Source organism: Anomaloglossus baeobatrachus, chromosome 10 (assembly GCF_048569485.1).
Source record: "Anomaloglossus baeobatrachus isolate aAnoBae1 chromosome 10, aAnoBae1.hap1, whole genome shotgun sequence".
NCBI classification, from domain to species: Eukaryota; Metazoa; Chordata; class Amphibia; order Anura; family Aromobatidae; genus Anomaloglossus; species Anomaloglossus baeobatrachus.
In genome coordinates, this window is record NC_134362.1 from 50,118,824 (window position 1) to 50,134,776 (window position 15,953).

At 51.9% G+C, this 15,953-nt stretch overlaps 1 protein-coding gene across 1 annotated transcript in view; it reads left to right on the top strand.

Moving 5' to 3' along the window:
- The first annotated feature begins 239 nt into the window (after positions 1-239).
- Positions 240-15,953, top strand: part of DNAJC4 (DnaJ heat shock protein family (Hsp40) member C4) — a 352,301-nt gene continuing 336,587 nt past the window's right edge. Inside the window, exon 1 of the mRNA XM_075325953.1 lies at positions 240-250. The gene's annotated coding sequence lies outside the window, so the exon portion shown is untranslated. The remainder of the gene's footprint in view (positions 251-15,953) is intronic.

Here is a 15,953-nt window from a genome sequence, read left to right on the forward strand (position 1 = left end):
GTAAGTATAAAAAAGTCTTTATTATTATGTGACCTGTGGTTTCTCCAGTACATGTCGTACGGATCACATCAGTGTGTGGTCATTGTGACACCTGTGCTGCTGGCAGAAAACAGACATGTCGCTGTGTGGCACACACGGACACACGTGTGCTCCACAGGGGCACATGGCCCGTGTGAAAACACGGATGTGTGACCAAATCCATTGATTTTAATGGGTCTATGTGAACGTGTCTCCGGTACGTGTGAAGACGAACGTTATACGTACCAAAGACATGGATGTATGAAGGAGGCCTAAAGGCTCATTCCGATGTCCTTTATTTTTTCTTTTTTTCACAAATGAGAAAAATGGTCCGAATTTCATCAGGGAGTTTCATCCAAGTTTGGTCCGAGTTTCATCAGTTATTTCTCTACATTCTCCATTGTAACAGACAGCACCCGATATCATCCAAGTATCTGAATACTGTCCAGTTTCTTCAAGAACCCTCAGATTTGCTTTTCTGATTCACTCGGATCAATATCGGACATGCTTGTGTGCAGACATGTGAACAGCCCCATAGACTAAACTGGGTATAGAACTCGTACGTGAAAAATCATTACCAGAATGAGCCTATGGGGTAAGTGCACGTGTCCAGTAATCATTCGTGAGAACAGATCCTGTAGAAATCCGTTGGCAAAAAATTTCTGCAAATGCAACTTTTTTGCTGTTTTTTATTAGTAGATGTTTGCAGAATTCTTTTTTTTTTTTTACACTGGAGTCTATGGAGGACGGATCCGTTAACAGATTATTTATCTTCCATTTGAAACAGATCCTGTAAGCAAAAAAACAGATCCTTTATAAATGCAAGAAAAACGGATGGATAAATAGCAATCAGTTAGGCTAGGTTCACATTTCCGTTGTTTTGCATCAGTCACATGCGTTGCTTGACGCATGTGACTGATGCGTTGTACAACGGATGACAAAGAACAGAAATCATTGTCGGACTCCGTTGTGTGCGGGGGGCAGAGCCCAAGGTGGGTGGAGCGTGAGGGGGCGGAGCCGAGCGGGGCCGTGGCGCTGAGGACGTCAGTGCCGCGAGGACTGCAGGGCTGGGGACAAGTGAGTATGTGTGTGAGTGTGTATGTGTGAGTGTGTGTGTACACATGCGAAGTGCGGGAGGGGGCGGAGCCGAGTGGGGAAGTGTCGGCCTCCTTGCACACGTATCCAGGGTAAATATCAGGTAACGCAAAGCACTTTTTGCTTGGTTACCCGATATTTATCTTGGATACCAGCGTACACCGCTTAGCGCTGGCTCCGTGCACACGTACCCACTGTAAATATCGGGTAACTAACCAAAGCGCATTGCTTAGTAACCCGATGTGTATCCTGGTTACGGGTGCAAGGAGCCAGAGAGAGCATGCGCAGCAAAATCCTACGGATTGCGCTGCTCAAAAAAACGTTACAGGCTGCGTTGCTCCCACCCGGCGCTCAGTTAAAAATGACTGACCGCGACGCAGCGGATGCAACGCAGCATCATCAGTCGCAATCCGTCACTAATAAAAGTCTATGGGGGAAAACTGGATTCCTGCAAAATATTTTGCAGGATACCGTAATTCCTCAAGGCTACGGATTGTGACTGATGCAAAACAACCGAAGTGTGAACCTAGCCTTAACTGATCCGTTTTTCATAGACTCCCATGTTAAAAAACGGATCCAGCTAAATTCATTTATTGTAAAACAGGTTTAAAAAAGTTGCCAATGGATCCCTGCTGGGTCCGTTCTACTGAATGATTACTGGACATGTGAACTTATTCCCAAAAGGTGACGTTTGCTTTTTTTGCCAACAGATTGCTGCTGGGTCCATTATAATGGATGATTACTGGATATGTGAACTCATCCTTATACTGAATAATATCGAGACATCGTATACTCTGGACAATACACCAATTTAATCAGTGTCTCATTGTGGATATACAGTGGGGTGAAAATGTATTTAGTCAGCCACCAATTGTGCAAGTTCTCCCACTCATAAAGTGAGAGAGGCCTGTAATTGACATCATAGGTAGACCACAACTATCAGAGATAAAATGAGAAAACAAATCCAGAAAATCACCTTGTCTGATTTGGCAAGATTTTTTTTTGCAAATTATGGTGGAAAATAAGTATTTAGTCACCAAAAAACATGCAAGATTTCTGGCTCTCATAGACTTATAACTTCATCTTTAAGAGGCTCCTCTGCCCTCTACATCACGTGTAGTAATGGCCCTGTTTGAACTTATCAGTATGAAAGACAGCTGTCTACAACCTCAAACAGTCACACTCCAAACTCCACTGTGGTGATGACCAAAGACCGAAGGACACCAAAAACAAAATTATAGCCCTGCACCAGGCTGTCAAGCCTGAATCTGTAATAGGCAAGCAGCTTGGTGTGATTAAATCAACTGTGGGAACAATAATAAGAAAATGGAAGACATACAACACCACTGATAATCTCCATCGATCTGGGGCTCCACGCAAGATCTCACCTCGTGGGGTTAAAATGATCACAAGAACAGTGAGCAAAAATCTCAGAACCACACGGGGGGACCTAGTGAATGACCAGCATAGAGCTGGGACCAACATAACAAAGGCTAACATCAGTAATACACTATGCCACCAGGGACTCAGATCCTGCAGTTCCACACACGTTCCCCTGCTTAAGCCAGTACATGTCCGGGCCCGTCTGAAAATTGCTAGAGAGCATTTGGATTATCCAGAAGAGTATTGGAAGAATGTCATATGGTCTGATAAAACCAAAGTACAGTAGAACTGTTTGGTAGAAACACAACTCGTCATGTTTGGAGGAGACAGAATGCTGAGTTGCATCCAAAGAACACAATACCTATTGTGATGCATGGGGGTGGCAACATCATGCTTTGGGGCTGTTTCTCTGCAAAGGGACGAGGATGACTGATCCGTGTACATGAAAGAATGAGAGGGGCCATGTATTGTGAGATTTTAAGTGCAAACCTCCTTCCATCAGCAAGGGCATGAAGATGAAGCGTGGCTGGGTCCTTCAGCATGATAATGATCCCAAGCACACCTCCAGGGCAACAAAGGAGTGGCTTTGTAAGACACATTTGAAGGTCCTGGAGTGGCCTAGCCAGTCTCCAGATCTCAACCCCATAGAAAACCTTTGGAGGGAGTTGAAAGTCCGTGTTCCCCAGCGACAGGCCCAAAACATCACTGCTTTAGAGGAGATCTACATGGAGGAATGGGCCAACCTTGTGAAGACTTACAGAAAACGCCTGACCTCTGTCATTGCCAACAAAGAATATACAACAAAATATTGAGAGAAACTTTTGTTATTGACCAAAAACTTATTTTCCACCATAATTTGCAAAAAAAATCTTGCCAAATCAGACAAGGTGATTTTCTGGATTTGTTTTCTCCTTTTGTCATTCATAGTTGTTGTCACCTATGATGTCAATGACAGGCCGACCTCATCTATATAAAGCCCGCTTTACACGCTACAATATATCTTACGATGTGTCGGCGGGGTCACGTCGTAAGTGACGCACATCCGGCATCATAAGGTACATTGCAGGGTGTGACAAGTACGTGCAATTGCGATTGAACGTTAAAACGTTCATCGCATACACGTTGTTGAATCCTGACGATTTGCACGTCGGGTTGTTCAATGTTCCCGAGGCAGTACACATCGCAGTGTGTGACACCCCGGGAACATTGAACAGATCTTACCTGCGTCCCGCGGCTCCAGCCGGCAATGTGGAAGGAAAGAGGTGGGCGGGATGTTTGCGTCCCGCTCATCTCCACCCCTCCGCTTCTATTGGCCGGCTGCCGCGTGACGTCGATGTGACGCCGAACGTCCCTCCCACTCCAGGAAGTGGACGTTCGCCGCCCACATCGAGGTCGTATGGACGGGTAAGTACGTGTGACGGGGGTTAATCGTTTGTGCGGCACATTCAACAAATTGAACATGCCACACATACGATGGGGGCGTTGCAAATCGCATACGATATCGTATGCGAAATTGCAACGTGTAAAGCAGGCTTTAGTGGGAGAACTTGTACAATCGGTGGCTGACTATATACTTTTTTCCCCACTGTAGCTCTTCTTCAGACAATATTGTCTAGCTTTTTACACCACTTATTGGTTAAAGTAGTTTCTGCCAATATTTTGTGTCAAAGTGAAGCTGCATGTTGTCTTAATTTAAGCTTATATGCCACTAAGTCATTCCTGTTTTCTGCAGAGCGCCGCTCACTTATGTGTCTGAAACACTTCATAAATATATGTGGTGCATGGCATGTACACCTGTTTTTTGGTGGACATACAGCATTCTGGAACATTTTTTTTAGTGAAGGCCTCTTTACACTTTTAGGCCCCTTTCACACACCAGTTTTTTGCCATCAGTCACAATCCGTTTTCTCAACGGATCGATGGATCCGTCGCAGATTGTGGCTAACCTGATGTGACGGATCCATTGTTGACAGATCCAACTAGCTGGGGGCTAAATAATTGGAGCATGCTCCGTTAAAAAAAAACGAATCCATCACTGTATTCCGTCATTTGACGGATGGCGATGGTTCCGTCACTGTCCGTTTTTTCGACGTACACAAAATCGTTACTTTAGCCGTCGTCTCCGTGCGACGGACAAACATTTTTCAACGGATCCGTCGACCGATGGATGAAATGTGAGGCTATTTGTCGCAATCCGTCACTAATACAAATAGATGAGAAAAAAAACAAATCCAGTGGTATCAGTCGCCGGATCCGTTTTTTTCAAAATTTGACGGATTATGACTGACAGCAAACAACTGATTGAAAGGGGGCGTACATTGTGACAGGAGAGCAGGCGCACATACAGTGTACGTGCAAACTTGCTGTCCTCTTTCTCACTTGTCTGCAGCGGCCCCTCGCTGCACAGATACATTTGTCACTTAGTTTCTGCAAAAAAAGGTAAGAGAATACTGAGAAAACTTTTCACAGCTGTAGGTTTATGTGCACACAGCGTCTGTTAGATGCTGGAGCACACGCCAAGATTTCCCAATTGAAGCCACTTTAGGAAAACACCTGAAGTGGCCTGCTGGCGGTTTTGACATTGTTCTTGCATTGCCATCGCCTCTTCTCTGTACTTTCACGTATGGAGAGCAGATGAATGAACATGCTACTGTTTAACCGCGACAGGGTTTCCGAATTCTGAAGCAGTTAAAAGATGTGACAAAAGAGCATGTGCACAGCATTGTAGTTTTGACATTGCTGTACCTAAGGGATAATGCACACAATAGTGTAAGGCTAGTTTCACACTTGCGTTGGACGGGATCCGTAGCATTGCGTTGTGTGACGGATGTAACGGATGCGTTGCATATAGTGGCACAACGCATGCTACAGATCGTACAAAATAACGCAATCCGTTGTAGTTTTTTTTCCTTGACTTTACACATCTGAGCATGTGCAGTTGTGTAAAGACAGCTGTGTTAACGGAATCCATCAAATGACGCATTCTAACGGAATCCGCCACCATAGGCGTCCATTATAAAAACAACGGACGCCTAACGGATTCCTGCAGGTTGCGTTTTTTTGACACTCTGCCAAGCGCAGAAAAACGTTACATGCTGCGTTCCACCCGCCCGACGCAGCGTCAAAATAACGACGCTGCGTCGTCCAGCGGATGCAACGCAGACCCTTGCGTTACAGTGCGTCGTCCATACAAGTCTATGGAGAATAGCGCAGTGCGTTAACGGACTGCGCTATTCTCCATAGTGACGGAATGCGCTGAACGCAAGTGTGAAACTAGCCTAAGTCAGACGAGTGCAATGCAAGAAAATCTCACATTGCACTCAGCCCAATATGAGTCAGTGATGCAGAGAAGATCTGCGAGTTTTTCCTCAGCTGTAATCGGACTGAGGCAAGAATGTCAGCATGTTGTGATTGCCAGTGTATATCAGACCACATGCACCCATACAAGTCTATGGATGCAAGTGAAACATCAGACTGCACTCAGGTGGGATCCAAGTACAGTCCAATAAACACCCGAGACAGACAATGGAGAAATTAATTTCTCCATCTTCTCGTCACCTGTATTCTGATTTTCACATGCAACAGAATGGGATCACAGTGATCGCGACCGGGCTTTGGTGTACAGGGGGCCCACCAGCCCCAGAGCCTGCATCTAGCTAAAGTACATTGCAGCTCAGAGACTCATTGTGTTCCTGCACTGCGATGAGCCAGTCATCGTTTAAGGCTATTCACTGCTCCCCACTCCCATAATCCAGGTTGTGGGGAGCAGAGAATATGCCCACATCTGACCACACTTTAAATGGGCTCACAGTGACGTCATGCGCTGCGCCGCTTACACACTGGTCAGTTGCAGCATGCTATTGTACTGCCCTGAGAGGGGCCCGGCCGCTTCCTCCGCTTGCTCGGGCCGAGCCGCTCGAGGTCCGGGCTCGGGTTGTCGGTGGCACGAGCGCCTCACACTGAGTCACTGGTAAACCAAAGTTCAGGTCTGGTCGGTTCCCGCGGCCGGCTACTGATGTCCCCCTGCGGGGTTGATGGTGGCCCCTTTTCCCGTGCACCTCTAGATGTTTGTGTTTCGGCCCCCCTGCCTGAGCAGCGGTAGCCCGCTCCCCGGCGTTGAGCTGCCAGAGGAGCCCTCGGTTGCCCCGGTCTCGGTGGGCTTTTGCCTTCTTTCGGGACTTTGGTTGTGGATGAACCCGTGAGGTCCGGCCAGCAATCAGTCAATCCGCTTATACTCAGTGGCTTCTAAGCCAGGACGGCATCTGAGTACCCTTCTTTTGGTGCTCCGGTACACGTTTGACTCCCAGATTCGGGACTGGCGGGCCACAACCCAGGCCCGGTCCGTACGGTTCCGCCGGTTGCTGTACCGGTACTCCTGCAGACGGCTACCACCGCCTGCATGCCTGACATTTTCCAAGGGGCCCAGGCTCCAACCCGGGTCCCAGACAGCTCTACAACTCCTGTCAACCTCTCTCTACAACTTAACTCTACTCCAGACTGTTTTTACTTCCTGCCTCAGGACAGTAGTCTCCTTGGTGGGTGTGTCTTTCCACCTGACTCCGCCCACCTGGTGTGCCCTACTGGCCCTGAGGGAGGCATCAGGTCTCCCTTTCGGGTGACATGTGTGTGACCTCACAGGGAGTGGGGGGGTGTGTGTACGTGGGTGATGTAATTACCTGTGACCCCTTGGGTCCAGGGCATCACACCATCATCGGAGGAGGACATCGGGGGAGTGGGGGAAGGTGTGTATGTGAAGCCCCATTACCTTCAGGTCGCCTCAGGGTCTTCACTTGTTGGGAATCTTCTGGCCATAGGTAGGTCAGGTTAACTTCAATAGGAATCGTGACGCCACTCTCGGTAATTGCGGTCAGGGGGCGACCGCCACTGTAGTTTAGGGAGCTTCTGGGGCCGATGGTAAATGCAGTCTGGTGTTATGGCCTCCCAAGAGTGAGACTGGCCCCAGGAGCTCAGTGTAAGTATGTAGTACCACAAGTCGCAGAAGAACTCACACAGAAGCAGCAATGTCTTTCAGGGTTTTTACTCACTTTCAGTTGGTAGTTGTGAGACAACATGGGCGATGCTATGATTAACCAGGTGGAACCAGGTATCCTTTAGGCTAATTTCACACATCAGTTTTTTTCAATCAGGCACAATCCGGAAAAAAACGGGTAAAACGGATCCGGCGCCAGATCCGTTTTATCCCTATTGATTTGTATTAGCGCCGGATTGTGCCTGATGGCCTTGCATTGCATCCGGCTTTTGCCGGATCCGTCATAATTGCCTAAAACGGCGGCTGGAGGGAACGTATCTTGTAACGGTTTTTTGTCTGGCAAAAAAAACGCATCTCGCCGGATCCGGCATGATACGGCGTGTTTTACAATGGCAGCCTATGGACCCCGGATCCGGCGTAATGCGGTAAAAAACGGATGCGCCCGCCGGATCCGTTTTTGTAAACTGAACATGCTCCAGTGTATTGAAAAAAACGGATCAAGCAAAAAAAACGGACGAAAAGGATGCAAAAACGGATGCGCCGGATCCGTTTTTTTGACAGATCAGGTATATTGGAACTGTCAAAAAAAAGGATCAGGCACATCAGTTTTTGCATATTCTGCGCCGGATCCGTTGCATCAGGCACAAGCCGGATTGTGCCTGATGCCGAAAACTGATGTGTGAAATTAGCCTTAGGCTGATCCAGGGGTGACTGCTGACTCGCCTTCCTAGCCCTTCTTGTTTGGGGTAACCCCTGACTTGTAGTACTGCAGGAATCACCCAGGAAAGTTGCAACTGCCGTTCTCCCCTTTCTGGCCCGTTTGCTGACAGCGTGGACCAAGTAATGCTGGCTGCTTGCCTTCTTTTACTTATGGGCCCCCTCGTTGCTGTTGATGCTGCGGACACTGTGTGGTTCGGTGAGGTACATCTAGCACCCTCACCAGCAGGTTTAGCAGGCCGAGTAGATGGGTTCCTGCTCTAGGGACCTGTTTCCCCGTGCGGGCCTGGCTTACCGGTAGTCTCCTTACTCAGCCACCTCTTCACTAGGTGGTTTTCAGGCAGCACCACTGGGTAGCCGCTCTCCCCCGTCAACAGCCACTACAGGTGCAGGGTCTAAGAGTGTCCTGCTCTTCTGCTCCACACCTCAGACGCAGCTGCTCCACTTCTCCCCTCTTGCTGCCACTGCACACTCTGTAGCTTCCACTCTCACTACCCACCACTAGCTGGGATGCGAGGGCTACGCCCCCTCCCTGGGTCTGCCCAGGGGTCCCCTCTAAGCTGTGTGTGTGTCCTGTTTGCTAAGTGTCTGTGTGTGTCCACACCCTAGTCAGCTTTTGGGATTACCTGCTTGTACTCAGCCTGAGTGCAGTATTCAGTGGTGCCTGACCAGGTAAGGGGCGTCACATGTATAACCGTTTATTTTTTTACTGTGTCTGGTGCCCGGGGGTATCATATGTACCAGGCTAAGGCCATTGTGGGGACATGTATACCAGGATCGGGCCATTACGGAGACATGTATACCAGGATGGGGCCATTATGGGGACATGTATACCAGGATGGGGCCATTATGGGGACATGAATACCAGGATGGGGCAATTATGTGGACATGTATACCAGGATGGGGCCATTATGGGGACATGAATACCAGGATGGGGCCATTATGGAGACATGTATACCAGGATGGGGCCATTATGGAGACATGTATATGTGACGCCCTGGGCAAGCCAGGGGTCACAGGTCATCACACCACCACACCCTACACCCCAGTTAGGAAAACCCAAGCTACCAAAATCCTTGTTGCCTTCCTCCAGGAGCTGGTGTCCACACCAGGGGGTGGGCCAGGCGGTTGGCTCCGCCCACCGAGGAGTTCACAGCCCTTGAGGCGGGAGGAACCAGGCAGTTAGTTAGAGTTTGGAGGAGGAAGTGAGTGGAGTGTTAGAGTCAGCTCAGGGGGAGCTTGAGTGAGGAGCTAACTGAAGGAGTAAACAGTGAAGTGTAAAGAGAGTGAAAAGTGACAGAAGTAAAGCCTGAAGTTGGTCCTGGTGTGTGCCCCGGACTGAGACAGCAAGGTCAGCAGACGGCGGTGACTGTCTGGAGGGGTGATTGCTCGGAGGTTCCTGGAAGGACCGCGGACGGGTGGTGACCCGGCGGTCTGGAGCAGTGTACAAAGAACAGTCAGCACCAGGGCAGGGGCCTCTCGGACACCGGCAAGGCTAGGAGTCGCCATAATTTGCCAAATCCGTCAGTGAAGGGGACGGCTGTCTCCCAACAACCAAGTCCCGATTGAAGGCAACAGCCCAACCATTAAAGCAGAGACACCGCCACCGCCAGGGCACCAGTTTCTGAGGGCCAGCGCCTGCGGGCAAAGAGTAGAGCTCCTCCGGTCCAGCTTGAAGCCGGGGAGCGGGTTACCGGTGGGAACCCATCGCAACCATCAACAACATAGGTGCAGGACAGAGGGACATCACCGTCACCTACTGGGGAAAGCAAGTGCAGCCGTCCGTGAGAACCGTCTTTCCAGCCGTGTGTTTTACCAAGAACTGTGTCATCGTCTCAGGCTGAGTGAGTACCACAGTGCCGCAAGGCACAGCGCTGCCCCCGCGTCCCTGCGCCCACCAAGCCCTGCATCTCCCACCTCATCACTGGGCCCTGGGATCACCAACCCCTACCCACAGAGGGGCAACACAACAACTTGCTGCTTCACACCATCACTCCCGGGATCCCCACACCGAGCAGCGGTGGTGCTAACAAATCACCACAACCGTGGGTGGCGTCACGGACAATAGACTATATCCCAAAATCCAATCCCCTTTCACTCACGGGCGAGGAGCGCCGCTCGAGACCCCCGGGATCCGGCCCACCGCTCGAGCCACCACTGAGCAGCAGCAGCCGGACCCGAGCAGAAGGGTGAGCGCAGTGCTGACACCCTCCTCCCCGCCCGCGACAACTTGGCGTCACAAACAGGATCTTACCGCTCTGCCGTTGGGTAGAGGTGCGCCTTTTGACCGCCGGAGGTATCCGGCTGAAAAATTTCAGAAGTCGCCATCTTTGGCGCGAAAAGTTCCCGCTCGAGCGTCTTCTCGAGTAGCAGAGGCGCGAAGGCCAAAACTCCGCCCCAAGAGAGGAGGGGCCGGAAAGAGCTAAGGGGGACGGAAACAAGATGTCTGCGCCCGACGGAGCCGCTGGAGGAGCGGCGGTCGCAGCCGCAGTGGCACCCGCGGATGGTAATGGGCCTGCCCAGGCCCCGGTTGCGCTAGCGGGAGGTGCCGCGGCCCCCGCGCTCGCTGAGGTGATGCCGTTCTCCTTGCCCTATGCGCCCGGAGCTACCTGGCTACCGCAGTATGACGGGAAACCTGATGCTTTACAGGTCTTCCGGAAAAAGCTTAACCCGTTGCTAGAACTGTACCCCCTGACCAATAAGCAACGTGCGGCGGTAGTGCTGGGCCAGTTAACCGGCGCGGCTGAGCAGGAGGCGGAGACCTGGGCCGAGGGGGACCGGCTCTCTGTAGCCACCATCTTTGAGAAGCTACAGACTGCCTTTGAGACCCGGACTGAAGCTGAGCTGAGGATGCAGTTTTACCAGTGCCGGCAACGGGCTGTGGATAGCATTCGGGACTATGCTTTACGTCTGCAGACCGCCCTCCGCATGCTAAAGCGGGTGAACCCTATCAATGAGGCGGATAGCAACAAGATGTTAGTAGAGCAATTTGTGCAGGGGATGAGATCCCCTGAGGATCGCAAACAACTCCGGCTGTGGGCCCTAGAACACCCTGATGTGGACTTTGCTGTGTTAAAGGAACGGGCCATTAAAGCACTACAGCCCCCAGCTGCAGAAGTCCTGGAGCCAGCCCCGTGGCCCGTCGAGACGGCCCCCGTTGTGGCGGCCCCTGCCCTACCAACCTCTCCAATACCTGCAGCCCCAAGCAGCACAGTGGAAGAACTGGCAGCCCAGGTCCGTCGCATGGACGGAGACCTCGCCAAGATCCTTGCTGCACTACAACCTTTGACCAGATCTCAGCCTCCAGCACAGATACAGCTTGCTGACAGCCCCGAGGATGTTCCCTGGATGCAGCGGAGAAGTGCTAATAACCCGTGGAGCAGACCTCCAATCTGCTACAAATGCCGTAAGCCTGGTCATTACTTCCGACAGTGCCCGTTAAACGAGCAACCCCTGGGGCCCCGGGCCAATCCTCAGGAGTAGAACATTGTGGCCCCCCGGACTGGCGGGACTGATATATCGGGGCCCGCCCCATCATCCCCGTGGCTGTGGACGGCATACCAGTGATGGCTCTCTTGGACACTGGATCACAGGTAACCACCATACCATACACGTTGTACCAGCGGTATTGGGGAATAGACGAGCTGGCACCCCCAGATACTAGTATAACGCTAATTGCTGCTAATGGACTCCCATTGACCCAGGTGGGGTATAAACAAGTGGCTATGATAGTGGGGCAAGCTGAACTGCAACACCAGGGTATGATTGTGATCATGAATGAACCCAGTGATCATAACCCGAAGATAGTGCTGGGAACCAATGTGATGGAGCACTGCATGGCTGATGTGTTGACCCTATTGCAACAGCTAGCCGCCACAGCGGCGGGAAGCCAGCAGAGAGCTGTGCAGCGTGAGATCCGAGCCCTGATGTACCGCCAGCATGTAAGCTCAACAGGAGGGGAGATTGGTGGAGTGAGAGTGATGGATGTTGCTCCATTGACTGTGCCCCCTAGGAGTGAGATGATGATTTGGTGTAGGGCAGCAGTAGGGCCTCAGGGGCGTGACTACCCTGCCATGATGGAGCCCATGCCCTCCGAGCACTGGCCCACTGTAATGGCCGCCCGAGGGGTGGTGGATGTAAAGAAGGGGAGAGTGCCTGTGAGGGTGTTGAACTGTGGGGAGGAAGAAGTCAGGCTTCCCCGGTATGCCACCATTGCCAAGCTGCTCACCCTGGATCCCCACACCATCCACGAAGCCAGTCCCTCAGTCTCCCCACCAATCACCAGCACTTCCCCGCCTCAAGGGGTGGTAAAGGAGTGGCACCAACAGCTGCACGTGGGCACTGACGATACTCCTACACATCACAAAGCAGGGGTGTACAGGGTGGTGCAGGAGTATGAACAGGTTTTCAGAAAACATCCACTAGACTTTGGGCAGATCAAAGGGGTCCAACACCACATCCCCACCGGTGAACACCCCCCTATCAAAGAGAGGTACAGGCCTATTCCCCCTGCACATTACCAGTGTGCCAAAGATATGTTGAGGAATATGAAGGAGGCAGGGGTTATTCCGGACAGCTGTAGTCCCTGGGCCGCTCCATTGGTACTGGTCAAGAAGAAGGATGGTACCAGGCGGATGTGTGTGGACTACCGGAAAATTAATCAGATAACCCATAAAGATGCCTACCCACTGCCTCGTATTGAAGAGTCTTTGACCGCACTGAGAACTGCAAATTACTTCTCTACCCTTGACCTCACCAGTGGGTACTGGCAAGTGGCCGTGGCCCCGGAAGACCGGGAGAAAACCGCCTTCACCACCCCGATGGGGCTCTGTGAATTCAATAGTATGCCGTTCGGGCTGTGCAACGCCCCAGGAACCTTCCAACGGCTGATGGAGTGCTGTCTGGGACACCTAAACTTCGAGACCGTCCTATTGTACTTGGATGACGTGATTGTTTACTCCCAGACGTATGAAGCCCATCTGGAGCACCTGGCCGAGGTGTTCGCGTCCCTTGCCAAATACGGGATGAAATTGAAGCCTTCTAAGTGTCACCTGCTGAAACCCAGAGTGCAATACCTGGGGCATGTGGTAAGTGCAGAAGGTGTCGCCCCCGACCCTGAGAAGATCACTGCCATCCAGGGCTGGCCGAGACCAACCACAGTGAGGGAAGTAAGGCAGTTTCTGGGTCTGGTGGGGTACTACCGGCGCTTTATCAAACGGTACACGAAGATGGCTGCTCCCATGCAAGATCTCCTCGTGGGACAGACCAAAGGTGGTAGACCCCTAGGGGCCCCACTGGTGTGGGAAGAAAAGCATGAAGAATCCTTCTGCCAGCTGAAAGCGGCCTTGACTGGGGAAGAGGTCCTAGCGTATCCTAACTATGGCTGCCCATTCATCCTCTATACCGACGCCAGCAATGTGGGACTGGGAGCAGTCCTGTCCCAGGTCCAGGATGGGAAGGAGAAAGTGATAGCTTATGCTAGCCGGAAGCTTAGGCCAACTGAAAGGAACCCCGAGAACTACAGCTCCTTCAAGCTCGAGCTCCTGGCATTGGTATGGGCTATCACAGAGCGGTTCCGCCACTATTTGGCTGCAGCAAAATTCACCGCTTTCACGGACAACAATCCGTTGACCCACCTGGACACGGCCAAGCTGGGCGCATTGGAGCAGCGGTGGGTGGCCCGGCTGGCCAACTACGACTTCACCATCAAGTACCGAGCTGGTCGTGTCAACATTAATGCTGATGCACTCTCCCGAATGCCCCATTTGTCAGAAGAAGGGGGCGAGGATGATGACCTCGAGGAGATTGAGTTGCCTGCATTTCACCAGCCACCAACTGAGAAGGTACAAATACACCAACAACGGGTGGATCTGGACCCACGGCCCAGTCAAGAGTGGCAGGAAGCTCAAAACCAGGCGCCGGCTGTCCGCCTCGTCAAGACCCTGGTGGAACAAGGTGCTGTTGGAATGGACCCTGCCGCTCCAGCTGAAGCCCTGCGCTTGTGGAAGGAACGGAAACGGCTTTATCTACATCAAGGGAAGCTGTACCGTGAGCTGATCAACCCGAAGACCCATGAGAAAATCTGCCAGTTGGTTATTCCCCAAGCTGATGTGGCTACTGTTTTGCGGGCATACCATGATGGTGCCGGACACTTCGGGTGGAAGAAGCTGGAGATGCTGTTGAGAGAGCGGTTCTACTGGAGTGGGATGCGGGAGTCGGTAGAGGCTTGGTGCCGAGAGTGTGGTCCTTGCACGCTGAGAAGGAAGGACGAGACCAGCCAGAGGGCGCCCCTACACCCAATCATCACGCATCAACCGCTGGAACTGGTCGCCCTAGACCATGTCAAGCTCACCCCCAGCAGAAGTGGGTACGCCTACGCGTTGACCATCGTAGACCACTATTCAAGATTCATGGTGGTTGTCCCCGTCAAGGACTTAACTGGTCGAACTGCTGCTCGAGCGTTCCAGGCTTATTTCTGTCGCCCACATGGATATCCAGAAAAAGTGCTTACTGACCAAGGCCCGGCTTTTGAAGCGGAGGTGTTCCACGAGTTCTGCCAGTTGTACGGCTGTAAAAAGATTCGGACCACCCCTTACCATGCCCAGACCAACGGCATGTGTGAGAAGATGAACCACTTGGTCCTGGGACTCCTCAAGACGTTACCGCTGGAAGAGCGGAACCTGTGGCCGGAGAAGCTACCCGACTTGGTCGATATGTACAACAATATCCCGTCCAGCTCGACAAAGTGCACCCCAGCATATCTGATGAGGGCTCGTCCCGGCCGCCTGCCGGTGGACCTGGAAATAGGGTTGGAGGCCCCAGAAGCACTCCCTTCGACAGCTGAATGGGAAACTCGGCGGAGAGCACAATACAGGCAGATTCAGGAGTATGTGGAGAAGAGCCTAAGTCGAAGTCGAGAACAGCAGGAGCAGCGATTCAACCAGAAAGCGTCTGCGGGCCCTTTCCAGCCAGGAGATGTGGTGTTGAAGCGGAAGAGGAAGACCCACAAGCTGGATGATCAATGGGAACCAATCCCATACGTCATACAACCCACAGGATGGGAAGATGGGAAGGCCTACCAGATCAGTCGTGACCAAGGGGGCACTTTGGCCACGGTTTCCCGGGACCATCTGAAAAGGTGCCCACCAGCATTGAGGGCAATGGCTGACGTACCAGTTCCTCCACCAACAGAGAAGGCAAAAGAGGTGATCCACACTGTGATGGGTGACTTCCCAGCAGACTGGCCTACACAGAACGGCGCGGTGATTCTTCCAGTGATACTGTTCCCACAACCTGTGGATGAAGAAGTGGTGGAAGCGGTCGACCGTGAGCCAGAACTAGTGCCAGTGCCCAGGGATGAACCTGTACCCAGCTCCCCTATGCCTCCGCCTGCCCCACACGATAGAAGGGAGGAGGAACCGGTTGTTCCCTCTGCCCCACTGCATAGCCCCACTGACACCGGACCCCGAAGGTCCACCCGTCCCAACCTAGGTAGACCCCCTCTTAGGTACAGGGAGACTGTTCTTTAAAGAGGGGGGTCAGGAAGTCTGTGTGAATGTTTGTTTGAAAGTTTTGAAAAAATGATGGAAGCAATGATAACCGGAGAAGTAACCTGATTGACCGTGATTTGGAAAACCGGCCGTTGCCGGCACCGTTGTCCCCATGGGGACCGTTTAAAAAGTTTGCATGAGGAACTGCTCATGGACAAGCCCGTGAACTTGCAGGGCAACCACAAACGTTAGTGGCATTT